Here is a 27917-nt window from a genome sequence, read left to right as displayed (position 1 = left end):
CATCTTCCAAGGATGTCTGCTATACACAAGCACTTGGCTCTTGTTTTTCTAGGAGTCAAGGAAGAGTTAAGGCGAGACATGAAATAAAAGCCTGGGTCCTGGGAGATATTCCAGGGTCAATAAATCTCACAGGGTTCTATCCAAATGCACCAACCAAATTAAGATCATTTGTTACTATGTAAGCATCTATTTAAATTATATTAATAAAATAGATTCCCATGTATTGCTTTATGTGAAGGAGACATTTGTCTTCCTCTGGTGAGTCTTTAAGGTAGGATACATAAATTTTCATTATTTTGTGCAAAGAAATGGAATGGTTTAAAATGATTTCTGAAGGTTCTCATCCAAACCAGAGTCTTACTGATTCAATTTCTTTTTCATAAAATGATGTAAGCATGCATAAATGGAATAACTTAAAAAAACCACATTCAGTTAGTACAGAAGGATTATATAATGAAATCAGAAGTATTGTAACCCCGAGTTTGTTCTTACATTATTATTCACCCTTGAAAGGTTTATTAATTCCTTCAAGGGTTCTTAAATACCATTTAATCAACTTGATTGGCAGTTAAACTCATGAATGCAATTGGTTTCTATGGCATCACATTTCTAATGCACAATATTGATGATTACAACCAGACTGTATCGTTCATTCCGCATTCTCATGACAGTGGAAGCTGAGAAAGGTGGACTGAGATTTGTGTCCATGAGCATACTTGATCCTTTCCCCAATACCACATCACCCATAACTCCCATAAGTGCATCATTCATTCATCCTTCCATGATTCAGGGAGTCTGTACAACACCAGGAACTCCAAGTTCATAAAACTTGGAGACTTGAGTTGATGTGAGCACTACCAGGCGATAGTTACTTTTAGTGTTAACTTGACTGAGATAAGGAACAGCCAGAGATTTCTGGCCAGAGAAGGGGCTTCAGAAGAGAATGCCAGTTAAATTAATGGGCTAAATGAAGCAGCTCTTGCCTGACCCAATGTGGGAGGTGTCGTCCAATGGGCTGAGGGCCCAGATAGAACAAGAAGGTAGATGAAAGATGACTCATACTCCTTCTCTCCCTTCTTCCTCCCTTTCTTCCCCCCTCTCCATCATTTCTAAAGTGGATACCCTTTCTTTTCCTGCTCTTATGACAGCAGAGTTTAGGTTTATCCTCTTGAATGTAAGACCTGAAGCCTGGGATAAGCAGTGTGTCAAATTCTTCAACCTTCAAACTCAGACCTCAACATCAGCTTCCCTGCTTCTGGTGCCTTCCAACCTTCCAACATAGACTCAGGTGGGACACCAGATTCCCGTGTTTGCAGAAGATAGACGCCCTGCATTGTGGAACTTCTGTCTCTGTGTTTGCGTGAATCAACTTTCTAATATATTTTCATCCCTCACTTTCTCCCTCCTTTTTGTCATCCATCCATCCATCCATCCACCCATCCACCCATCCATCCATCCATCCATCCATCTTCTCCTGGTTTTCTCTCATTAGAGAGCCCTGAATAGTACATACCAACCACAGTCCTAATGTCGATTGGGATGTGCTAAAACAACTGTCTAGGAGCAGAGCACCAGACATTTAACATGGTATGTCTCCACCTTCTGGCCACAAGGCAAACAGGCATGCCTGAGAAACAGTTATGTAACTATTTCTGGATCTTCCCCCTCCACTCCCCAGGTCTTAGGAGGGGGTCTTCTGTCTGTTTCAGATATTTATAGAATGTCCACTCAGGATGAAGTTCCAGATAAGAGCAGCTTAGAGGAGCTATGATTGTGTTACTGTGTGGAAAAGCTTATCATAAAAGCAATTCTTCTTTGAGCAACGCAAAAAGCCCATTCCTAATAATACATAATGTTATTTAAGATATATTGGATGTGGGCAAGGACAATACAATCTTAAGCTACTTTTAAATGTGTATTTCATAGAGAGCATAAAAGTTCTTTTTATGTCTGTGCTTTTTGATGACGGCCACAATCAATGGGCAGGTCTAGCAGAGGAGATACACACTTTGGAGAGAGCAGGCCTCAATCTGTCCACCAGCAACTCATTCATTTCTCAACCCTGTGACCTTGAACCCTTACCCTAACCCTCATCTACCCAAATATCCACCTGCAAGCGAAGAGCTTATGAGATCTTCCTTATTTTTAAAATTACATTGACTCTACTGTTAGATGAATGGAAAAGCAAAAACATACAGTGGAATATTTTTCAGCCTTTGTTAGAAAAGGAAGTCCTGACAGCTGCTACACCACAGATGAGCTTGAAGCCTTTACATTGAGGGACAAACACTCAATGATGCCACTTATCTGAGGTATATGGAGGAGTCAAATTGAGACAGACAGAAAATATGGTGGAGTCTGCCTGGGGCTGGGTGGCTGAGGGAGGCAGAGTCAGACACTTTCCGATTAGGTCAATGAAATCATTCTAGACATAGGTGGTGGTGAGCCTGCACACCAGTGCATCTATACTCAATGCCCTAACCTGTACGCTTCAAAATGGTTGCAGATGGCAAGCATAAGTGGTGCGTATTTTATTATAATAATTAACAAGTTCGTAGCTAGATACCAGCCCATGGAGCTGTCAGATGAACAGAAGCTTCTCCAAGCTGAAAGTCTTGTTCCTGATCACTGAACACCAGGGATGGAGTTCTGAGTGCTGGGTTAGTGGCAAAGGTGCCACTAGATTTTATTTTCCTCTGGGGCTTGAGCTCTTGTTCAGCCTTGTCCTTCATGGTTGGTGCTCTGCCACTTGAGCCACATCTCCAGGTATGGCTTTGTGCTGATTCATTTGAGAGAAGAGTCTCTCAGAAGGACCTGAGCTAGCTTCAAATCAAAATGTTCACATCTCAGCTTTCCTGAGTAAGTAGGAAAGCCACCAGCCCCTGGTGTTCAATAAGATATCTTTAAAACTTTAACTGAGTAGCATGAATTACAAGATCAGAGACAAATAACTTGAGTTTTTGAAATGAGCTCTCTTCACTGACCTTTCTAGAAATTCTTCTGCGTCACTAATTTTTCCAGGCCCGTTACTTAGCCTCCTGAGTCAGTAGGATTACAGGCGCCCGGCAAAAATAAATTTCTTTTATTTAATCTCATGTTGGTGTCTATTTCTATTTTTATGACATAATGAAATTTCAAGATTTTTTTTTTCTAAGCACAGCATTTATTCTCCATGTAGAGGCTTGCTGGTGACAAGTGGCAAACAGCAGGGGGCAGTCAAGAATCTTGGATAGATATCCTGGCTCCTTTAAGCCTTTTTGACTGAGAAAGAACTTAAACTGTTACTGTGCAGTCCAGAATATTTCTACATAGCTTGCTGGCTCATCATATACTTCCTGCCAGCAAACTGCCTTTTAAAATGCATGGGAGATTATTTTATATGCATTCACACAAACCTAATAACATAATTTTATAAAAATTGATTCATGACAGAGGAGAGCAGCATTATGGATTTTTTTTCTCTCTCTCTCTTTTTTATTCCTGTGCTGGTCCTAGGGCTTAAACTCAGGGCTTGGATGCTATCCCTAAGTCTTTTTGCTTGTCAAGGCTACTTCTGTACCACTTGATCCACAGCTCTACTTCCAGGGTTTGTTTTTTTTTTTGATGGTTAATTGAAGATAAAAGTCTCACAGACTTTCTGCCCAAGTTGGCTTTGAAATCTCTGCCTCCTGAGCAGCTAGGATTACAGGTGTGAGACATTGACGCTCAGCTCAGCATTATGCTTTTATTATATTACCTGGGTTAGAATTTTCAGAATTTTACAGGTCAAGTTAAAATTATCCTACTTCATTAATGTTGTAAGTGATTTTTTTTTAAAAAAAATATTCTTCCTTCTCCCACTAGTTTTTCTTAAGAATTCTTGAGTTAAGACAGGCAGATAAACAGAGGAGAGATTGAAAGTTGCCAAATCTGTACACTTCAGAAAATCCTTGATAGACTGGAACACATAAAAACATTAGTTTAATTATAACATAGCATCACGAGGGAATCGAGCCTGATTTGGGGAATAACACAGGTCTGCCTTCTGTTGCATGATGGATTGTGGCTGCTTGCAGGGGGCTCTGTGCGTGCACAGCATCTAATGCGCTGTCTTCACCGAGCACCAGAGGCTCCAGCCCTATCCAGCCACAGGGGCTGTCAGCGTGAGAGCCAACGGTAATGGAGGACCAAGAGTCAAGAGTGGGATCCGCACAGGAAAGGCAAGGGAAACGGCCCTGTCCCCTTCGTTAGCTCCATCTTTAGTTATTCCTCAGATATGAGTCTTTTTTTTTTTTTTTGGCCTGGGACCAACCTTGGACTCTTTAGATTCCTGCTTTCTGAATCACTGGAATTATAGTCTTGTGTCACCCTGCCTGGTCCATGGATACAAGTTTTCAAAGGCAAGTGTTTCTAAAGAAGTGAGCACTAAGGGCAGGCTCTCGAAGACTCCTTAGGGAACATCTTGTGAAAGGTGAAGAAAATCTTGTGAAAGGAAAAGAGAATGTATTGCACCCAGACACATAAAACACACACACACACACATGCACACATGCACATGTGCACACACATGCATGCACACACACATACACACACAGGTGCTTTTTTTTTTTTTTTTTTTTTTACCAACGCCAAAGAACCTATCTCATCAAAGATCTTAAAAATGCTTCTGACACCCAAATGAATGGAGCTAAAGAGGGAACCCATTCACAGCCAAACTTAGCTAAGAAAAAGCTTCAGGTTTATTCCACTAAGAACAAAGATAAGAGCAATGAGTCAAGGCAGTCAATGCCAGGAAAGGCCAAGGATCTGTTCTTGCCCTTCCTATGCTGTACAAAGGCTGCGTGGTGCCAAGTTCAGGCTGAGTGCATATCTCAAGGCAGAGACATTGAAAACGTTAAAAGGCTTAAGGAGCTAATTTTAAAACATGATGAATAACAAGAACAGTTAGCACCGGGCGTCAAGAGGGTAAATGGAGATGTCAAGGGCATCTTTGTCAGCCAGTGATGCCGGTGTCAAGCAAACAGCTCCCGGGGAAGTGCGCAGGAATTCAGAGCGACACGGTTACCTCCAGCTGTCCAGCCACGGCTGCTGAGACCATAGACTTGCAGTTGTCTTCCCACGCTCCGGCCAGATGTTCTAGGGGATGATGCCAGCCCTGCTGAAGGAGTAACTCTAATCATGACCGCGATGCCATCTGGATTCCTCATGCCCTAAGATTTCTGAATAGCTTAAGTGAATTCCCAGAATCTGAACAGGAAAATATTTACTTATTTATTTATTGCCAGTCCTGGGGCTTGACCTCTACCATTTGACCCATAGCCCCATTTTTGGCTTTTTCTGAAGAGTTTATTGGAGATGAGACTTTCCTGCCCGGGCTGGCTTTGAACCATGATCCTCAGAGCTCAGCCTCCTGAGTAGCTAGGATTGCAAGTGTGAGCCACCAGTGCCTGGCAGGAAAACACTTTTTAAATGACTTATTGGGGCCTCCTTAATTTCCCAATGACAAGACTGGAGTCCAAAGATTGTCAAGCAGCTTTGTCTAAGGTCATTATGGCCTTGCCAGTTGACCAGTCTGACACTAAAGCCGTGGTCTCCTGACTGCGAGATCTGTCTCTGAGCAGGAAACTTTTCAATGAAGTGGCTTAGCAGGGGAAGGAAGAGGCAGGAAGGAAAGGAAGAGAGATGAGGCCAGACTCCTCCTTCCAGAAACAAGCTGAGAGCCACAGCCATCAGCCCCGCCCTCTCTCCCTTCCTTGGTGCCAGGAGACATGAGCTGCTGGAGGAGGCCAGCCTCCTCGCTCTGGAGCCCATGCACAGGGTTTCTCTTCCTTACACACTTAAATCCATGTGTACCTGTTCCTTCATATTTTTAAAATTTTTACCATGACGGAATTACTCCAGTTAAAATCCTATTAGCTACACTTGTTTTTTTTGCCACTCTTCGATTGCTTTCTGACAACGATTCTGCAGTCACCGAAGCTTGAATTGATTAGTAGCATACGCTATGTTGAGTGTCAGGATTGTCTAGGGCCTTTTCTGAGTGGCTTGTATGCCTGAGCTCACCCTTTCACATAACCCAACAAGCTGGAACCCGTTCTCTCTTCTTTATTTTACAGAAGAGGAAGCAAAGCACAGAAGTCAGAGCCCTCACCCAAGTGCACATCCCCGACTGCTTCTACTCCGCATTGCCAGCCCTAGAGCCCTGCCTCCCTCTGCTGAAACCTGAGGCCATCCTTTAACTCACAAGCAGTTTTATGATCTCCTGATAATCACCAATTTAAAAAACAAAAGCACGGCTGGGAAGGTGGCTCAGTGGTAGAGTGCTTGCCTTGCATGCATGAGGCTCTGGGTTCGATTCCTTAGCACCAAATAAGCAGAAAAAGCCAGAAGTGGTGCTGTGGTTCAAGTGGTAGAATGCTCACCTTGAGCAGAAAAGCTGAGGGACAGTGCCCAGGCCCAGAGTTCAGGCCCCACAACCAACATCACCAACAAAAACATTGTTCACACTTGCACAGACCTAGAAGCGCAAGGTATTATCTTAAGGACTATTCTTATAACATCTGTTTATTTCATTTCATAAACAATCCTGCAAGTGACTCAAAACTACTATTTCTCCACTCATTTTGCTTGAACAATCCACTAATGGCTAGCCAGCAAGCATATAGAAGGACCAGAACTCAAACCACGCTACACTTCTTTATTTTTGTCAGTGGTGGAACTTGAACTAGGGTCTGGGAGCTGTCTCTGAGCTTTTTCACTCAAGGCTACCACTTGGAGCCACAGTGGCACTTCTGGTTTTGTGGTGGTTAACTGGAGATAAGAGCCTCATGGACTTTCTTTGCCCGAGCTGTCTTCATACCATGATCCTCAGATCAGCTTTCTGAGTAACTGGGATTACAGGAGTGAGCTACCAGCGTCCAGTTTCTGTGTTCCTTTCTTAATCAACATGAGGTTCTACCTCTCCAGCAAAAGGCACAAAACAGCCAGAAAGTGAGAGGTTTAGACATCCACTCTCCAGGGCCTCTTCTCTGACCCCGGTGACAGGCAATCTTACCCATTACCTTTGCTTGGAGTTCATTGTTTCCTTCCTGAATTCATGGACCTCAAATGTGTCCTATCTTCCATGTACCCTAACTTGTCTGACCATAGCCAGGAGCTATGATCATAGTGTTGCTCAGGTAGACAGCTGGTCAGGACCACCAGGCCAGCAGCCACTACAGACACCTGCTGTTGCCAGGGGCCAGCTGTGTGAGATAGGGAAAATGACTCCACTTCTCTGAACAGAACAGAGGTAACAAGAGGGCCTCATTCTCACACAGCTGTGCTGTGGGAAGATGTGGGATAACTTATACCACTGGCCTCATGCACACATCATGAACGGTGGGTGCTACTTCAACGCCTTCCATCTAAGTCAGCGTATTCAGTAAACACGTCCCGGTCTTGAGCAGACCTCTGCTGTGACAATGGGGAACACGGGGTGAAGAGATCTGCCCCAAAGCCTCATCTCGTGGAGCCTCTGTGCTAGCCAGGGATGCCAACTTCCAAATCCACACACAGTTAGGAGGCATCTAAGAAAATGACAGCTCTAAGCCTTCTTAGTGACTCCGAATCGACCATAGGTCACATCAGAAGCATGGGCCTCTGTCAGAAGCCCGTTGTTGATTTCTGGCCAGGGACTCATTATGCTCTTAAAAACCATGGAAGATACTAGCTAGGCACTGGTGGCTCACACCTGTAATCCTACTGAATCAGGACGCTGAGATTGCGGTTCGAAGCTAACCTGGGTTAAGAAAGTCTGTGAGACTCTTATCTCCAATAAACTACTCAGAAAAAGATGGAAGCTGCTGTGACTCAAAAGGCAGAGTGCTAGCTTTGAGCACAAAGAGGCTTAGGGACAGCACCCAGGCCCTGAGTTGAAGTCCCAGGATTAGCAAACAAACAAACAAACAAAAAGTTACCAAAGACACTGAAAGAGGTTTTTGGTTGTTTTTTTTTTTTTAGTAGGAATTACACCAATATATATTTACCATAGTGAAAATTTTAAAAAATGAAGACACAAAATGCATAAAAGCATATGTCATTAGTCCTCAGAGCAAAGGCATTGGTACACAGATGGCTCCTAGAGGGGCTGGGAAGGTGGCTCAGTGGTAGAGCGCTTGCCTTGCATGCCTGAGGCCCTGGGTTCAATTCCTCAGCACCACATAAGCAAAAAAGAAAAAAAGCCGGAAGTGGGGCTGTGGCTCAAGTGGTAGAGTGCTAGCCTTGAGCTGAAGAGCTGAGGGACAGTGCCCAGGCCCAGAGTTCAGGCCCCACGACCGGACCCCCCCCCCAAAACAAAAAACAAAAAAACACAAATGGCTCCTAGAAAACTCCCCTCCCCTAGGATTACAGGAGAATGTGAGGGAACATAGCAAACGTTCTAGTAGAGTGGCAGGCTTTACAAATGCCTGGCAAAGGCCTGGCAACTCCTGGCGCTGTTGGGTGAAAGGTCAAGGTGGCTCACACCTGTAATCCTAGCTACTCAGGAGGCTGAGATCTGAGGATCGTGGTTCAAAGCCACTCAGGCAGAAAAGCCTCTGTGAGGCTCTTCTCTCCAATTAACCACTCAAAAACTGGAAGTGGAGCTGTGGCTCAAATGGTAGAGTGATAGCCTTGCTCAGAGATAGCACCCAGGCCCTGAGTTCAAGCCTCATAACCAACAGAAAACAAACAACAAAACAAGTATTTACTTTTTACTTCTGCTGATGTTTTCGTGCTTATTTGCTGCAATCAGAAGCTGAGCCAAGTTAAATCATGGTTTGAAATTACATCAAATATGAATGATTTAGTTCCTTAATGGTCACTTATGTGTCTGTCAGCCTTCAAAAAACAAACAAGCATATATTCGAACTTAAATTCTCCAACTCCTAGGACACAGATGTCCTTAGGAGATGATGTGTGTTACACATCAATCACAGACATCCTTAGCTTTCGCCCTCAGAGGCAGTAGTAAAGGTAGAAACTCACTACCTCTTCCCACAGGAGGGCTCCATTCTCATCCCAGTGGAATCTTATTAGTGATTGCACTTTAATCTGTGTTCCAGATAAAGTGATTTCACAGGTGCATCTCACTATGCTTGCAGGATGCCCCCTAAGTTTCATTTTGGGTCCTTGGAATATAATCACTTCTAAAGGCAACCTATTGTTCTCTGCAACTGCAATTTTTTTCATCGTCTTGCATTTCTTTTTCCTGAAGGTAAGCCATTTTGCTACCATTTGTCATGAATCTGTGTGTGTGAGTGTGTGTGTGTGTGTGTGTGTGTGTGTGTGTGTGTGTATGTGTTGGGGGAGGGGAAAAGGGAAATGGAGGGATGGCTGACCACTGTCTTCCAAGGCCAGAGCCAAATAATCAGATGACTATGCGAAAACAGAAAGGAAAGTGAAGGAGCCTTAAAGCTGGGGATGATAACCAGAAATTTCTCCCAGCCACAGGAAAGGAAGAGAAAAATAAATAAAGCTGTGGGGAGCAGGAGGAGGCATCTGTCATTGACCACAGCAGGTGGTCTATGTGCTATGTGGTTTGTGCAAATAATCTCCATCCTCACCCTCAGGGATTCCCAAAGGGAGAAGCAAACACTGAAGGTCAGAGAGCTTGCTCAAGGTCATAGTACCTGGGAGAGACGGGATTTTAACTCTGGCAGATGTGCAACCAGGAGAGCATCGGGTTTGAGTCAGGAAACCTGGGTGTGTCCTTTGGCAAACTCTTTTTAGTTACATGACCTTGAAGGACTAAGTCCACTTCTCTAAATAGAACAGCGGCAGTGACAGTCCCTCCTGCTGCAGGATGGTTGAGAGCAAGGCTGAGGAATCCTCTTCATAGGACAAAACAGTGAGACTATCTCAGCAAAAAATGTTGAGCATGGTGGTAAGTGCCTGTCACCCAGCTATGAATGGGACACAGAGAGGAGGACTGGATTGAAGTCCAAGCTTGGTTACACAGAGCAGTGAGACCCTATTGGATAATAATTCAATCAAAAAGAAGGGGGGCATAGCTCACATGGTAGGGGCACCTGCCTGGAGGTGCATGGCCCTGAGTATTATCCAAAAAAAATTACTTAAAGATTTGCCCAAACTTTTAAAGAGAAATAAATAATAACAATTTAAAAAATCCTTACCACAGCCTGGTATCAGTGACTCACACCTGTCATCCTAGCTCCTGAGAAAACTGAGATCTGAGGGTCACAGTTCTAAGCCAGCCAAGGCAGGAAAGTCTTGTGAGACTCTTATCTCCAATGAACCACCAGAAAACCAGAAGTGGCGCTGTGGCTCAAGCGGTAGAGCGCTTGCCTTGAGCTGAAGAGCTGAGGGACCCAAGCCCAGAGTTCAAGCCCTACCACCAACCAAAAAAAAAAAACAAAAAACAAAAAACAGCCAATAGGGCTGGGCACCAATGGCTCATGCCTATAATCCTAGCTACTCAGGAGGCTGAGATCTCAGGATTGCAGTTCAAAGCCAGCTCAGGCAGGAAAGTCCATGAGACTCTTATCTCCAATGAACCACCAGAAAACCAGAAGTGGAGCTGTGGCTCAAGTGGTAGAGCGCTAGAGAGCCTAGGCCCAGAGTTCAAGCCTCAAGGCCAGCAAAAGTAAAATACAATAAAAAATAAAGCCCATATTACCACCTAATTCTCTATCCACTCATTATTCTATAAGAATTGCATCCGCTCTTCTCAGTAGTCCAGCTCTGGCTATACACATGAGTGTTACAGTCCAGGTGTGTAGTAAGAGGGAGATAAGAAGAATATTTAGATGGACATGTACTTGTATTTATAGTTTAATCAAGTCATCCTATTCCTCCTAGTTTGTTTTCAAAATCAGGGGGTTTGGATTATGCCCCTATGGCCTAATCAGTGAGACTTCACTTGTATTTGCTCTTACTGAGGGAAAAAAGTGCATTCTTCAAAGGGATGTGTAACCAGAAATTTCCAGCACATTCGTACCAAGCACATAAAATAGGAAATGTAAGAGTACCAAGGGAGGCTAGTAACTGGAGAGTCTAAGTGTTATTAAAAATTGAGAAAGGAATAAAAAGGGGGGAAAAGTGATCAACATTTTGCATGGAGGAGCCCAGATGTCATCCACCAGTTTGCATAGTGGAGCTTAGATAACATCAATCTGCAGTACTTTCCTCCCACTGACCCATGAGAAGGTTGGTGGTGATCTGATTCTCGCCCCTGGCATCATCATAGTATGGCATGACAAAGGGTGGTCCTTCCTGTACCATATCACCCAGTTATCAAAGTGCTGAGCCTAACCAGATGGGTGTTTTCTCCAGTGGTTATTTTGTGAACAAACCCTCTCTGGATAAAACGTGACTCAGTCCAAATGTCCTACCTGTGGGGGAGTAATGGCAGCAGGTGGTGGGAGAAAAGAGCTGGGAGTGAATTCAGCCCCAGAACAGGCCTCCTGTGGTCCTGGAGAGACACCAGGCTGGGGTTGGACTGTGATACACACAGCGGCCTTATGGGAAACTCAGGACACTAATCAGAGGTCCCTCAAAGCAGCTTACAAAGAGAGGATTTGAGGATTATAGCCTCCTCATTGGAAATGGAGGAGAGAGCTCAGAAGGAAATGTAAAGAACTCGCTTGAAAATTAATTATTTTTATGCTGCTTCTAGAGACTCACCCTGAAATTCTTATGTAGCAGGATGAGGACTTAGCATAAGCATTGAAAAATGCCTTCTAAGTTGTGGTTCAGAGCTATCAAGGAGGCCAGTGATTCTTAACCGGGTAAGTTTGTCTCCCAAGAGTCCATCTTTACTGGACATTGTGGGCTATCAGTTTTAGGAACAGGGTTGCCCACTGACATCTAGTAGCTAGAAGGCAAGAATAGCACTGAACCTCCTAGATTATACAAGGAAGCCCCATGTGAGTTATCCATCTAAAATGTCAATAATCCAAAGAGGAGAAAAGTCTGAACCAACTCACACTGAGAGAGGCTCTACTCCTGTCTTATTTCTATTCCTGGCAACAAAGTCTCTGACAATTAGCTACATTGTTGCGATGCATTATTTATTAATGATGACATTTCTATACAGATCAGAATAGAAATCCTTACCCTTCCTGCCAAGAAGTAATTAGTATCACACAAATGCTGACCTCTTTAAGTGAGATTTTGAAAGGCTAACATGTATGATATTAGCCCTACTTCTGCCTACGCCAATCATATAGGAATCGCTTAAAAATTATTTCTTAAAATCACTTCCTTAGTGATACGAAACAGTAAGGGTTTTAATGTCATTCCTACATAGTCAAATCCACTTTACAATAATGTTTCTCTTCTACAGAAATTCACATTCAGCTACTCCATGCTACATCCCACAATATTAAAAAAAAAAATCTTCTTGGAGTAAGCAAAGAATCTTCCATATAAAACCCTAAAGTATTTGAAGACTATAAAAACAAACTATCTTCACATTTTAAAGGGCTCAATTCTCGTTTACCTTCTCTTTCTAATGTAAATGCCAATCTCTTCTAAAGTAATTGGACTTACTTAAATTGCCAATCAAAATCACCAGAACCTAAAAATCACCGCTAACAAGAATGAAAACCAGCAGAGAAAAGTATCTTGTATTCAGTAGACTTTTTGTTTCTCAAAATTAAAATATGAAATGATTTTAATTACTCCTAAAGAAGGCTTGGTCAGCCAATTCAACTTTCTCCTGGGAACTGATAAAAAGACAAACAATATGGGAAGCAAAACAGGAAGGCCAAGACTGGCTTTTCTTTTTAGAAAATTTCTAAGAAATTCATTCCAACTCTACCGGAAGTCAAAACACATCAGGTTTCAAATAAAAATAAAAGTGGAATTGCCAAGCGACTCCATCCAGTCTTCTTTTAGCCATTCATGCGGTGTATGGGAAAGCAAAGCTTTCTGCAGAGGCAGAGGGGCACTAGGGAGGAAAGATGGACAACTTGTCTTTTTTATTTAGTCTTGGAGCTTGAACTCAGGGCCTGGGCACCGTCCCTGAGCTCGTTAGCTCAAGGGCAGCACTCTACCACTTTGAGCCATAGCACCATTTCCAGTTTTCTGATGGTTTATTAGAGATAAGAGTCTCATGGACTTTCCTGCCCCAGCTGGCTTCAAACCATGATCCTCAGATCTCAACCTCCTGCGTAGCTAGGGTTCCAGGCGTGAGCCACCAGCACCCAGCTCACACAGAAAACTTTTTTAATGCAGGAAGTTAATGTGCAATCATTCAAAACATGATCTGTGAGGAACTGTAAACTGGCTCTGAATAGTAATGGGCACCTCAGACTCTGCCTTGACCTAGAATGTTCCATTTCTGGGCTTGTTTGATCCTTTCCATCACCCTGCCATCAAGATCCAATACGGCTTACAATCTATCTATATGCTTATTTTGTTCAACGGGCCATAACAGCATTTTGTTCTGGCTGTGTAAGACATACAGCTTGCAAATGCGTCTTGATAAGGTTACACCTTGAGCAAATGCACGAGGTTCCCACAGACCAAATGGGCAGCAAATACAGCCAAGAAGAACCCTTCAGGAGGGAAGGAATATTTTTTTTTTGCTTCCTGGTTTGTAGAGATGCTCTTGTCGTTTTCAGCAATCAGGACATTTGACCAAGGGCTGACCGACTTTACATGGCTGCTCCCCACAAAGCCATGGGGTCTGGCGAACTCCGGCAAGCCTAAAAAGGCAGAATGTTTGGAGGTGAAATTCTATGAAGTGCGCCGGGCCCTGGAACGTGAGATGCCATTCCATTACCGCTGCGTGGTGACAGGCTCCTCACCGAGGTGACTTTCTGTGGAGTCCAGACACAGGCACTATTCTTAGAACAAAAAAAAAAAAAAAAACAGAAAAAAACCATGTAGCTACCTAAAAATAATGATGACTCAACACCTAGAGGCTTCCATGATGTCATATTGTCAAAGAACACCCTCTCTCCTCACAGGTCACAGTGTTTTAAAATAAGCCAAGCTCACGGCTCACCTTCTTTCTGAAGAGGAGAGCAAAAATCTCACCTGCCGGAGGAGAAAACTAGGACACGGGGTTTGCATATAAAAATCTACCACCCGTACACTGCCCATCCCTGTAGCTTGGTTGATTCGTTCAAGAAGAAGAAGACGTGGTCGAAGTCAGGAGACACCTGCACTCATCAAGTTCCCAAACAGGACTACAGTGTTGGCTGCTCAAGAGGAAAGCCTAAGGAATCCTGCCCTCCAGTCACCAGAGCCGGCACATTTCCTGCCACACATGGAGTGCATTCAGAGACTGCAAGATGGGAGTTACTCTTGTTTAAAATACAACCCAGTGCACCCACCACTGCAGCTAGTGAAAAACGCAGCAGGCCTGGCTCCATGCTGCACCACAGCTCAAGCCAAAGAGGGCCACAAAGAGAACCAGCCAGGATACGGTCGTGGCCACTGGCATCTTGTCAAGCAAGTTCATTCTGCCTGAGCCACAAAACCACGGAGCTGGCCAAAGTCATGACGGACAAGAGGGCTGTCAAATTCAGGGAGAGATGGCTTAGCACGTGCCTTCCTGTCAAGGAGAAACAAGAGGAGAGGCGGGACTTCCTGGCCGCCATGAGGAAAGAGCCTCTCTTCTCTCTCCTTAGGGGCCAACTCCCTGAGCCTTCCTAATACACTCCCTCCTCTGCTCTCTCCCACTTCACCTGTGTCCGACCCCAGTCAGCAACACGGTTCAGAAGTCATCGAATCTCCTTCTTGTCTTCCCAGTGCCCAAAGTAATCTTCTGGACATGGTAGATTTTCAATGACTAAGAAAACAACTGATGGCTGGACTGGTGGGTTGACGATTGAAGGATTGGTTGCTGCAGTATTCTTTCCCTTTGCTAGTGCATTTACAAGTCACTGGCCTCCCCTGGGTTCCTACATTGTTTATTTCTGGATAGCTTAGGACATGTTTTAGAATATAACATCTCCTTGGGATATTTCAATGAAAAAGAAGACTCAATTAGCAACTAGCCTCAAGTGCCAAGACTCTAGATCATTACAGGAGATGCCTGGCGACAGAATGTTCCTCAGATCACACAGCCTGCTCTATTTGTTCTTCAGCATTACCCTGTCCAGCCAGAAACAAAGAAGTGGGTGTAAGAGTCAAGCCTGCCTGCCCAGGGCAGAATATAACTCTGCCGCTGATGGGATGCTGTGGGACCAGCTCTCTTAAAGAGGTGCGCTCATGCAGCAATGCTTTGATTGTGCATTTTGGGAATTCCCACGTCAGTTCCCTAACTGCAAAAGAAAAGTCATTCCTATCATTTTGAAGCTATTTCTTATGATAGTGCCTACACACAGGTTACCTACCCCAAGACATCAAATGGTAATGGTAACTCTTAACTCATCTGTGTGTCTTCATATATTCGAATCCAGGGCTTTGCAACACTCAAGATCCTGCAAAGAAAGCGCTCTTTGTCATGCCAGCCCTCGGGATGCCAGGAGTGCCTTGGTTGGGACCACTGTTACTGAAACCTGGGAAAGTTGGAGATGCTGGTCACGAAAGACACCCCCTACTGATGCTGAGACTCCACGTGTTAAGAGCAAGCCGAGCAACAGGCAGGCTCTGAGTCCCTTCTCACCTCCTTCTCACCCCAATGCCCTGCTCCCACATCCACACCAAGGCTGACTGGGAAAATCAGACCGAATGATGCTGGTTATCAGTGTCAACTTGCAGACCTTTGAAGGCTTATTTCTTCAAATATTCAAAAGTGGCCGGTGTGGAGTTCAACTCCCATCCCCTCATCTGTCCTTAAACCTCTGGAACCTGATCATACTGTGAACTTTTTAAGTGAACTTCTGTGGTAAGTTTTGCAATGTAGTGCCAGAGGGGGAAATTATCTACATGAAGAGAAGTCTTAGCACTGGAACTGCAGGTATCTTCCGTGGAATAATCAGATTGAGGTCTCTAGGGTTCAAAATCAGGCTGAATGTAAGACCAAATTAAAAATACATCCTTAAATAGCTTGGATGTCTTCATGTCCTCAAGTATTAGATCAATTACCAGACTCAGTCATATTTAAGGTACAGCTACCTACCTCCTTAGATGCTTTCCTGAAAGGTTGTTGACCTAGACAGCATATGTTTGTAAAAGATGCTCTTACTTACTTCAATGGGAAGTTACAATTTCTTCCTTCAAGTGTTTGTGGAGCTAATACTAGAGCTTGAACTCAGGGCCTAGGTGCTACCCCTTAGCTTTTTTTTTTTTTTTTTTGGTCGGTCCTGGGGCTTGAACTCTGGGCTTGGACACTGTCCCTGCGCTCTTCAGCTCAAGGCGAGCGCTGTACCACTTGAGCCACAGCTCCACTTCCGGTTTTCTAGTGATTTATTGGAGATAAGAGTCTCATGGACTTTCCTACCCAGGCTGGCTTTGAACCACGATCCTTAGATATCAGCCTCCTGAGTAGCTAGGATCACAGGCATGAGCCACCAGTGCCTGGCATCCCTTAGCTTTTTATACAAAGCTGGTACTCTACCAACTTGAGCTACAGCTCCACCTCTAGCTTTTTGGTGATTAATTAGAGATCAGTGTCTTGTGGATTTTTCTGCCAGGGCTGGCTTTGAATCACAATCCTCAGATCTCAGCCTCCTAAGTAGCTAGGATTAAAGGCATGAGCTACTAGTACCTGGCACTGAGGATGTTAGTTTTTCTTTCTTCTAAACAAGTAACAGCAAAAACATTTATGTGTCCATTATTCTAAACATATTATATAACCAACATATTTAGGTGATATTTTTTTCCTATTCAATGTAGAATTTAAACCGTCTGCAAACACCTCCTAATTGATCCCTATCCAGTTTCTGGATAGAAAATGATTGTTGAAGTATTCATACAAACGAAGTTTGATGGGCTGAATTTTACAATGGAGATACATAGAATTAAGTGATTATTAGAGACATAAAGTTTCAGAACTAGTAAGAATAAACTGTTGATATGATTGATTGTTAGTATCTCATTTGTGCTTGCTGGAAGCCAGCAAAAAAGAGAAGCATGCTAAATTACAGAAAAGAGAAGCATGTTAAATCACAGAATCCTTGCAACTGAAAAAGTACAACTCCCTAGAGTCCACAAAGATTTCGCAGCACTAATTCTAAAGGAAAAGTGTCACATGAGCCTTACGGGGAGATGAGTGGACAAGTGTGTCCTCGCACAGATGCAAGCAGTGGCCTGAGAGAAAACTCCTCTAAGAAGCCAGGCTCTGCTACCAAGACACAGCTGTGGTTCACTTCTGCAGGTGGCTGGAGAGTGTTCCCTCCGGCTCCACAGCATGAGGGCCAGCTGGCTCTGGGTCCAGAGAAGCACCTGCCCTTCCTCATATGTCTTCCCTCTTCAAAGGAGAAACTGAGTCACAGATGTGATTGGTGGAGAGGGGAATAATGGAGAATGAGAAGGGGTCCAACGTGTAGCAGGGTCACACACTGGGCTCTCTTCCACGCTTGTACCTCATTTAATCACACTGCATGTATGCAGAAAATGCATTTATTTATTTGTTGGTTGGTTGGTTGGTTTGTTGGTTGGTTGGTTGTGGGGTCTGAACTCTGGGCCTGGGCGCTGTCCCTCAACTCTTCAGCTCAAGGCTAGCATTCTACCACTTGAACCACAGTGCCAATTCTGGCTTTTTCTGCTTATGTGGTGCTGAGGAATCGAATCCAGGGCCTCATGCATGCAAGGCAAGCACTCTACCACCTTGCCACCTTCCCAGCCCCAGAAAATGCATTTTAAACACACACACACACCCTTTCCTTTAGGAGGAGAGAGGACTCGTGGGTGGTGAGTTGGCCCTGACCACACAGGCAGTATGGCAGCAGAGGCAGAATTTGGGTCTGAGTGTTTCTGCATCTGGTGAGGACCACAGCATCCTGTGACATGCAAGAGGGAGGATTTTTCCTCCGTCCTTCAGCTCTCCCCACTGGAATAGAAGACTAGATCATTCCACAAATAATACATCATACTAAATAGTAACTATATAAATTTGGGGGAAGTGTAGGATGCAAATCAAGCAAGAGTTCTGACATTTATTTCAACATGTCTGATAAAAACGTTAACCATGATCAATGAGTCTATCTTTCAAAACTCTGATGGAAATCTTGTGTTTGGGCTGGAAACAATTGTCACAGGTCCCTGGGGACTTCTGCCTATAATCATAGATACACAGGAGGCTGAGATCCAAGGATCAAGGTTTGAAGCCAGCCTCGGGAAACAAATCTGAGAGGCTCTTATCAGTGATGGATCAGTAAAAAGCCAGATGTGGGCTGTGGCTCTAGTGATAGAGCACTATCCTTGAGAGAGAAAACTAAGGAAGAGCCCTTACTGAAAGCCCTAGTACCTGCACAGAGATAGACAGACAGACAGATGCTAACTTCCTCTTTGGCATGGAAATCAAATGCTCTCCACTCAGTGTGCATCAGCTTGCATTCTTTCCACTGCCTCAATTATTTCCAGGTAGGAAGTGGGATATTATGGGATACTGTGGTTTGGCAGGCCCAGGGGTCACTCAGTACTGTGGAGAAGCAAGATACTAAATATGTCTTCATGGAAGGCGATGGACGGTTCCAGGGACTGTTCTGTGGCAGCTTTCAGATCCGCCCCACACTGAGCCTCTCACTGGGCAGGTGCCCGAGTACTTAATGGTGACTCACTCTGCTCCCCAGCCTCCTCCAGAGACAGAAAGAAAACAGGGCTTTACACTGAGCACTGCGACACGCCGAGTGTCTTCACAATTTAAACATTCTCAGAATAACCGACTGCTAGAAATCAATGCCACTCTCACCTATACCGACTGAAAACAACAGAACAGAGCGAAGCTCTAAAGGTTGGTGTCCATTTAACTGTCAATGACTCGGAGACTTCACACGAATGGCCCGGCGTCATAGCCCACTTTCCAGTTTCTATAGCTCTGGTCATTGTTAGTTTTCCAATCTAGGTCCAGTGATAACTTAAGACATGGCAAATTAGCTCCTTTAGTAGTGTGCAACTTTCAACCAGCTTCTTCTCAGTGCTATTGCGTGTTTCTAAGGCCTTCTAAAGCACAGGTGCCAGCCTGCTTCCTTCCTTCCTTCCTATCCCTCCTTTCCTTTCCTTTCCTTTCCCTCCCTTCCTTTCTTTCTTCCTTCCTTCCTTCCTTCCTTCCTTCCTTCCTTCCTTCCTTCCTTTCTTCCTTCCTTCCTTCCTTCTTTCCTTCCTTTCTTGCTTTCTTTCCTTCCCTCCCTCCCTCCCTTCCTTCCTCCCTTCCTTTCTCCTCTGCTCCTCCTTCCCTCCTTGTGTCCTTCCTTCATTCTTGTTTCCTTCCTCTGACTTTTTCCCCCGAGGGTAGTTATGGAAGTAAGTTTTCCTAGAAATACTTTAGATGTTTCTCTCATTAGTTTGCTTCCTCTCCTGTTTACATAAATATAAGATGACATATAAGACAGCTTTATTCACGTACATGTTCTGTCTTTACTACAAGACCAACTTGGATTCAATGCATTTATGTTCAGCGTCAGTGTTACTGTTGAATCACTTGAGTTCCTTCTCCCTTGCTTCCTTTAACTTGAAGGTCTGTGCTGCAGACACCTAGCATCTTTCTTCCACAGTGGAACACAAAGACAGGGAGACCAGGATGAGCCATAATAATAACACAAACTGCAAAGCCACGAGGCCTTCTGTTCTCTACTCTTTCCATATCACTATACACACACACACACACACACACACACACACACACACACACACACACACACACGAAAATGCAGCTGTCTTTGGTCTTCAGTTTAATACTGACTGACTTACCTACTGAGGGTCAGGTGTGATGCCAAAGAGTTACCTTGACTCTCATTCATAATAGCCAAGGTGTGGAAACTACCTGTGCCCTTTGGCTAAAGAATGGATAAATGAAATATGATATACAGGGTATGCATACCCAGTGGAACACTATTCAGTCTTTAGAAATAATAGGGATGATTATTTTGTTAAGTGGAATAAACCAGGCACAGAGAGGCAAATTGCACATGATTTCTTTTGACCTGTGGAATCTGAAAATGTTGAACTCATAGAAGGGAGGAGAATGGTAGTTACTGAGAGCTAGGAGGGAAGTGTAGACAGATGTTGGTTGGATTTTCAGTTAAAAATGAGAAATAAGTAGGAGCGCTATTGTACCACACAGTGTCTATAGTTAACATTTGTGAGAATCATGAAGGAGTCTTATTTTTAAATGTCTCACCCTACAAAAAAAGCACATGAGGTAATGCATGTCTTAATTAGCTTGATTTAGCCAATTTCACAATCAGACTTTTTGCTTTGAAAACACTTTAGGAGACCTAATAACACTTGCAATTTTGGACTAGATCCTGTTTCCTCTTTAAAAAAAGAGAATTGGTTCATATTTTAAAATGTATTGTATACAATAAATGACTAAATATAATTGTTACCTGTCTGTGAAACACAAAATGTCTAAAACACTGAAAAATCAGACCAGCATATCGTACAATGGGATCAGACCAGCATATCTTACCATGGGAAGAATACATTTCAGTTCTCTCAATGATGAGCTCATCTTTTTTTAAGCATGGCATGTGCATTCATCTTCATAGGTTACAGATTCATAATCCACCACCTGAAACCCTTGGGGCCTGGGATATGTAAGGGTTTCCAAGGAGGGGATGTAGAAATTGAATAGAGTACCTCCTGTTGTGCAATAAATTACTCCCCCCCCCCCACCGGAAGTCCTGGAGTAGCCTCTTCTAATTAAACCAGAGGTATTGCTTTACAAATGCCAGTGACTCTGGACACGGCAAGGCGTTTCCCATTGGTTCTGCTCAGACTTTCGATTAGGGCAAATGCATGAATGTTGCAGAAAGACACCCAGATTTCAGAACTTCAGGTAGGGGCTGTGGGTCTGCGGCTGTGCAGAGGGGATGGATGGCTGTGCTTTCCCGAGATCGAGAGTTGGGGGTGCTGCACGTGGAGAGGCAGAAACCTCGGGGACTCGGTTTTCCATTTGGAGACGCTTCGGCACACCCTTCTAACACCTGCCATCTTAGATTAGACTGCTGCTTCCTCCAAACCAAAGAACTAACTCACAGGCGGTGGCCAGGTCAAAGGACACATGTGGCTGTGAATACTAGAATCTGGGTAACTGACCCCCCACCCACGCAACACGGCAAATGATGAAAAGTAGGTAATCTCATGTCTATTATAGTAAAATACACTTATTCATGATGGACACGCAGTGCTCCCAATTTAAAAAAGAAAACACTCGATGTGTGTCAGTAAACATAGCATAAAGTATATCATCTATTCTGTGGATTAGGCATCATCTGGGGTCCTTACTCCTGATCTATTCTTTTTACTCATGATCTATTCTTTGTAATTACTGTATTTTTATTATCTTTCTTTGGTACCAGACCTGGGGCTTGAATTCAGGGCCTCAGTCTTATTTTGCTCAAGGCTAGATCTCTATCATTTGAACCACAACTACTTCCAACTGCTTGGTGGTTAATTGGAGATAAGAGTCTCACAGACTTTCCTGCCCTGGCTGGTTTTGAACCCCAATCCTCAGATCTCAGCCTCCTAAGTACCTAGGTTTACCAGAATGAGACATTTTGGTGCCTGGTATTTTTTAATTTTATTAATATTATCTTTAAAGTCACTGTACAAAGGGGTTTTAATTCAACAAATCAGTTTATAAGTACAATGCATCTTGACCAATGCTATGCCTTCTGTCATTGTCTCTCATCTTTCTCAACCCGACCATACCCTCAAGATACCAGGTTCCAGTTTTACACATGCATATTGAGTAGAACAGCTGCTCTCCCCCACTCTTCCCCTCTCCATGCGTCTGCCCCCTTCCCCTCAGCCTTCCTCTGACAAAATATGGCGGAGCTTCCTTAGTTATTCCCTGACTGGACTAGATGGCTTCTCTTGAACTGATGTCTCTGGGTAGAAATCTGGTGATCTTGTGCCTGCCTTATTTACCACTGAATCCACAGTCTGACACCTGTTTTTAAGAAGTATTTGCAATGTTGAGAGGCTATGTTGCTTGGTGTTTAAGACCATAGACTCTGAGCCTGGAAGGCTCACCCCTCAAGTCACATCTAAGCTAAGACCATAGAAGATTGTCTGTGCCTACATGTCCCAACTGAAAAAGGAGGATGCTGGCCTTTATTGCAGCAAACAAGGTGACTCCCTCAAATCCCTTGGCCTATATCACAGTGTGTGTGTGTGTGTGTGTGTGTGTGTGTGTGTGTGTGTGTGTGTGTGTGTGTGTGTGTGTGATGTTTGTTTGTTCTTTTTATGTTATGTTTGTCAGAGGTTGGCTAGAACTCTGCCCCCAATCTGGCACCCAATCCACCTGGGCAGGATGAAGCAACACAGTTTCCCAAACAGAATGAAAAGAACATTTGTGAGGGTCCAACACCAGCTATGAAATGGTTGGCTGGAAGCATTGTATGTGGCTTCCACTCTGGACAGAAGTAGCCCGTGAGGCCCAGGATTGGACAGAAGTAGCCCGTGAGGTCCAGGATTGGACAGAAGTAGCCTGTGAGGTCTGGGATTGGACAAAAGTAGCCTGTGAGGTCTGGGATTGGACAGAAGTAGCTCGTGAGGTCCGGGATTGTACAGTAGTAGCCTGTGAGGTCCAGGATTGGACAGAAGTAGCCTGTGAGGTCTGGGATTGGACAAAAGTAGCCTGTGAGGTCTGGGATTGGACAGAAGTAGCCCGTGAGGTCCGGGATTGTACAGTAGTAGCCTGTGAGGTCAAGGATTGGACAGAAGTAGCCCGTGAGGTCCGGGCTATCTGCTCCTTCCAGGCATCAGAAAGCAAAAAGGCAGGAAGACAGCAGCACCGTCCTCACATTGTCATGGCAATGGGAGGGCTCTGCGTTTCCACAGCCCTCCGAGAAGCACCCAGCACCCCACTCTATGCCCTAGGCTGATGTTGGACACTTCTAGTGCTGGTATTGCTGTCGTTATTAAACTAAATGGATTTCTAGGTTTTGAAGGCCAGGATGAAGTCATTTTTCAGTTGTCTCCAGACACACCTGCATGTGGGCAAACATTTCACAGTGGTCATTTCTCTGTTCTCTTTAGAGACCAGAGGGTTACCAACATCCTGTTAAGCAGACCCTTCTCTATCCATGTTCCACACAGATGCAGGGCAGCTCACAGGAGCCCCCTTTCAGCCCACCTGACTCAAGACTTTCTACAGTCCCATGGGGTCAAGAAAGGCAACTCCTGGGCATGTACAGGAGGGGAAACTTGGAAGAGAAATGAACCTTAGTGACTTTTAAGTGATGGCTGCTATGAAGATCCCAGTTCTAAATATTTATACTTCAAGCTGTAGCTCACAAACAGCAATCTGCCTTTCTTGGTTTAAGATGCCAACGTCACCCAGCCCTAATGCTCCTTTGTGTTCTGTGAGCAAATCCCAGCTGTCTAGACCACCGTGAGTCCCATGAAGTATGTGCACACTCCTCACAAGAGCAGCAAATCAACATATCTGACCCCCGAATGTGGCCTAGCTGAAAATGGGGTGAATCCATGGCCCTCACAAAGCTATCCAGAAAATGCACCTGAGACTTCAGAACTGAGACCCTCCAAGGGTGGCACAAGCAAGTATACAGAGTATTTATCACATTGCTCAACCGCAAGGGACATAATCAGGAGACCACATTCTATGGTGTTACCTAGGAGTGCCCCAAATCTCTGGAAAACCCAGAAAGGGAAAGGAAAAGAGAGGCTTGGGCATGTGGGAAAAATGGGGAAGGGATGCTGTGAGATTTAGGTATGAGAGACAGCAAGCGCTTCTGTTCTTACCCAACTAAGAAGATTAAAATACTTACAAAGACAGGCCGAACTCGAATCTACCATTCTCCAGATACAAGGATTCAAAAAGAAGTTATGCCATAACAGAAAGACCTCTGCCCAAACTATGCACACCCGCCATCACCTACTCTCCCTCCCCACCCCCCATGAACCCCAGAGGCAAGGGCTAAGCCTCACTCCCCTACACCATAACATTCTAGGCTGCGGAATATATCATCCCAAGGCCAAACATAAAAGCAATGATCACTGTTACTATTCGCCCACAGGAAAATACAACGAGTTTAGGAGATGGTTTTTGCTTCTTTCTCCCCTGCTAAAACAAAATTCCTCCTCAACTTAACATAGTGCCTCAAATGTCCCACTTATGCAAAGATAAACATCTTTGGTCCCTGTCACTCAGATTCATGAAATCTCTATCCTGGGAATAGCATATTCTCAGAGAATGACCTACCAGTATATTTATTAAGATAGGGGGGAAAAATCTGAAGAAGCCTGTATTAGTTAGCTTGTTACTGCATAGCAAATGCCTGTGATAACCAATTTATAAAGAGAAAAGGGTTATCGGGCTTAGAGTTTTGCAAGTTCATCCCTGTTGGTTCGATCGGCAGCACAGCATGGCAGACGTACAAAGGGAAGAAAAAGAACCTAGCACCCTCTTCACGAACACGGCTTCAATGATCCAAAAACCCATCAAAAGGGCCCCACGTTTTCACCGTTCCACAAGGTCTCAATAGCACTACTCTGAAGAGCAAGTGTTTCACACACGGACCTTTGGGAGAGAGATCCTATCCAAATGATTCCACAAGCACAGGGAAGACTTAGATGCCATCAATCATAAAGAAAAGTATGCAGCTGTACAAATGAAGTGTTACCAAGATCCACAAAGACTTTTTCCTTAGAGTCCCAAGGATCATAGCACCCTTGCTCTACCGACCCATCTGGTATCCTGTTACCTTCTGATCCTTAACACTTTAGCTATCATTTAGCCAAAGATGAATCATTATCAGGTTATTTAATATCCTACAAACTCTCTGTAAGGGGAAGCTAGAAGACTGAATCCAGGGAAAAAAGACTTTCCATCCCATTCCATCCATTTTAATATATGGTTCTTGGTGAGTAACTAAGGTTAGCTTCCTGGCAATAAAAGTAGTTATCTAAATTCTTTGAGACTGGTTCTATTGGATTACATCCTGTTTACCATGCCTCAATCTGTCAGCTAGTTCATAAGACCAACCTCTCAAAGCTGCAATTTCTCAACAACCTAGCTGAAAATATCTGACAATCCATGATTCAGTCACTGATTAGAAGATCAAAAATCTCCTCTTCTATGTCCTCAATTCTGGTTTAATTGGTCCACCAATCTTGAGAAGCACGCAGAGCAAATTCCTAAGTCTTGTTGATTCAGAAGGTAGAAGAACTTACTACTCACGGTATTAATTTTTAAAAAAATAGAATGCAAAAAATAATCTCAGTCAATTGCCAGGAGAAATCCTCTAATTGTGAGAAATAAGGAAGGGGATGAGGAGAAAACCTGGGCCCTGGTTTGACAGTTGATGGCAAGTATATTACAGCATTTCCTCTGGAAATGATCATCTGGTTTATGATCCTAGAACTAAATTCTCATGTCCTTCCTTCCTGTCATGTGTGATTTTCTTATTTTAAATACTCTGGTAGTCACAGCCCTAAAGTTTCTCTTCCAAGACAATTTATTGCATTTCAGATTACTTTTAGCCCAACATTTGAATTGTTCAACTCCAAAAATAATATTGTCATAAAACATGTTTAAATGGCTCAAAATGATATCAAATCTTCTGGGTTGTTATCATCTGTGGCGATGAGGTGTGTTTACAAAATCAGTAAGATCTAGCTAAATTGTGATTAGTCAACAAAGGGTACTCAATTTAAGCCAACTAGCCATCAGCTAAAGTTTGTAAAAACAACAATCCTAAACCCTATGTTCACATCTTAGACCAGCCACCTACTTTAGTTTAACAAAACAAAAGTTCCTTTTCCCCTAAAAAATACCTTTCTCAGCCTGCAGATGGCTCAGGCCTATAATCCTAGCTACTCAGAAGGTTGAGATCTGAGGATGGTGGTTCAAAGCCAGCCTGGGCAGGAAAGTCCGTGAGAGTCTTATCTCCAATAAACCACTAGAAAACCAGACATGGCGCTGTGGTTCAAGCGGTACAGCGCTCACCTTGAGCTGAAGAGTGTAGGGACTGCGCCCAGGCCCAGAGTTCAAGCCCCACGACTGACCAAAAAAAAACCCAAAAAACACCAATGGAATAGAATTGAAAACCCAGAAATGAACCTACAGACCTATAGCCATCTAATCTTCGATAAGGGAGCTAAAACAATAGAATGGAAGACAGACAGCCTCTTCAGTAAATGGTGCTGGCAAAACTGGTTAACTACATGTAGAAAACTAAAGCTAGATCCTTATATATCACCCTGCACCAGAATCAACTCCAAATGGATCAAAGACCTTGAACTCAAAGCAGACACTCTGAAAACATTACAGGATGGAATAGGAGAAACCCTGGGTCTCCTTGGCTCAGGCCGAAATTTTCTGAATAGAGACCTGGAAACACAACAAATCAAAGAAAGGCTGGACAAATGGGATTGTATAAGGTTGCAGAGCTTCTGCAGGGCAAATGACATAGCTAGCAAGATCAATAGAAAGCCCACGGACTGGGAGAAGATCTTTACTAGCCATACAATGGACAAGGGTCTCATATCTAAAATATACTTGGAACTCAAAAAATTAAACCACCCAACAACAAATCCTCAAAGAAACAACTGCCCAATAAGTAAGTGGGCGAAAGACTTAAAGAGAAGCTTCTCTGAAGAAGAAAGAAGGATGGCCAATAGACACATGAAGAAATGTTCAACATCCCTAGCCATAAAAGAAATGCAAATCAAAACAACATTGAGATATCACCTCACTCCAGTTAGAACAGCAAAAATCAAGAACTCTAACAACAACAGATGCTGGAGGGGATGTGGACAGAAAGGAACCTTACTTCATTGTTGGTGGGAATGTAAACTTGTTCAACCACTTTGGAAAGCAGTATGGAGGTTCCTCAAAAGACTCCACATAGAGCTCCCCAACGACCCAGCAATCCCACTTTTGGGCATTTACCCAAATGATCACAAACAAGGCCACACTAAAGCTACCAGCACAACTATGTTTATTGCAGCATTATTTACCATAGCTAAGACATGGAACCAACCCAGATGCCCCTCAGTAGATGAATGGATCAAGAAGATGTGGTATATATACACAATGGAATTCTATGCCTCCATCAGAAAGAATGACATTTCCCCATTTGTTAGGAAATGGAAAGGCTTGGAAAAAATTATATTAAGTGAAGTAAGCCAGGCCCAAAGAAACATAGGTCCCATGGTTTCCCTTATTTGCAATATCTAGTATAGGTATGAGTCAAGCGGAAAAAGTCAGATAATGTGATGTTAGGAAAACAAAACCTCAAATATGTATTTTAATGTTTTTGTTTCTTTCATGCATGTGTTTCTAATGCATTTATAAGATTATTTCTTTGTTGCTTTGTATGTCCCTCCCCCACAGTGTAACCCCTGCTTTCACTATATTTGATGTCAGTATAACATGTGGAGGAGACGGGGACAAACAAGTCGTTTAAGGATTCAGGTGGACCTGTTGCAACAATGAGAAGTACAAAATGTCATGTCAAAACCAGCTTTACAATGTCGGTGGGGGGGGGAGGAGGGGGGGTATGATTGGGTGGGAGGGAGGGGGGAGGCTGGGAAGGGAGGTGAAGGGTAAACAAAGGAGGAGGATGCAATGCTCGGTAAGAAATGTATGCATTATCCTGCCCATGTAATTGTAACCCCTCTGTACAGTATGTTCTCAAATAAAATAAAATAAAATTTAAAAAAAAAAACCCAAAAAACAAAAACCCAAAAAACAAAAACTTCCATATTTTAAATGACATAAAATACCTTTCATGTTTTAAATGACATAATATTAGATATTTATGAGGAATCCACATGCACAAAGAAAGGTTGGATCATTCACATATCAAACTTAGAAGGTCAGAAATCTCTGAATCACTTTTTAAAAGATGAAAAACATAGAATTT

At 43.6% G+C, this 27917-nt stretch overlaps 1 protein-coding gene across 1 annotated transcript in view; it reads right to left on the bottom strand.

Moving 5' to 3' along the window:
- Positions 1–27917, bottom strand: part of Rcan2 (regulator of calcineurin 2) — a 157487-nt gene that overhangs the window by 103068 nt on the left and 26502 nt on the right. The gene's annotated exons all lie outside the window — the stretch shown is intronic.

This window comes from Dipodomys spectabilis, unplaced genomic scaffold (assembly GCF_019054845.1).
Source record: "Dipodomys spectabilis isolate Male_0828 unplaced genomic scaffold, ASM1905484v1 ptg000669l, whole genome shotgun sequence".
In the NCBI taxonomy this organism is placed as follows: domain Eukaryota; kingdom Metazoa; phylum Chordata; class Mammalia; order Rodentia; family Heteromyidae; genus Dipodomys; species Dipodomys spectabilis.
This window is presented reverse-complemented; position numbering and strand designations above follow the sequence as displayed.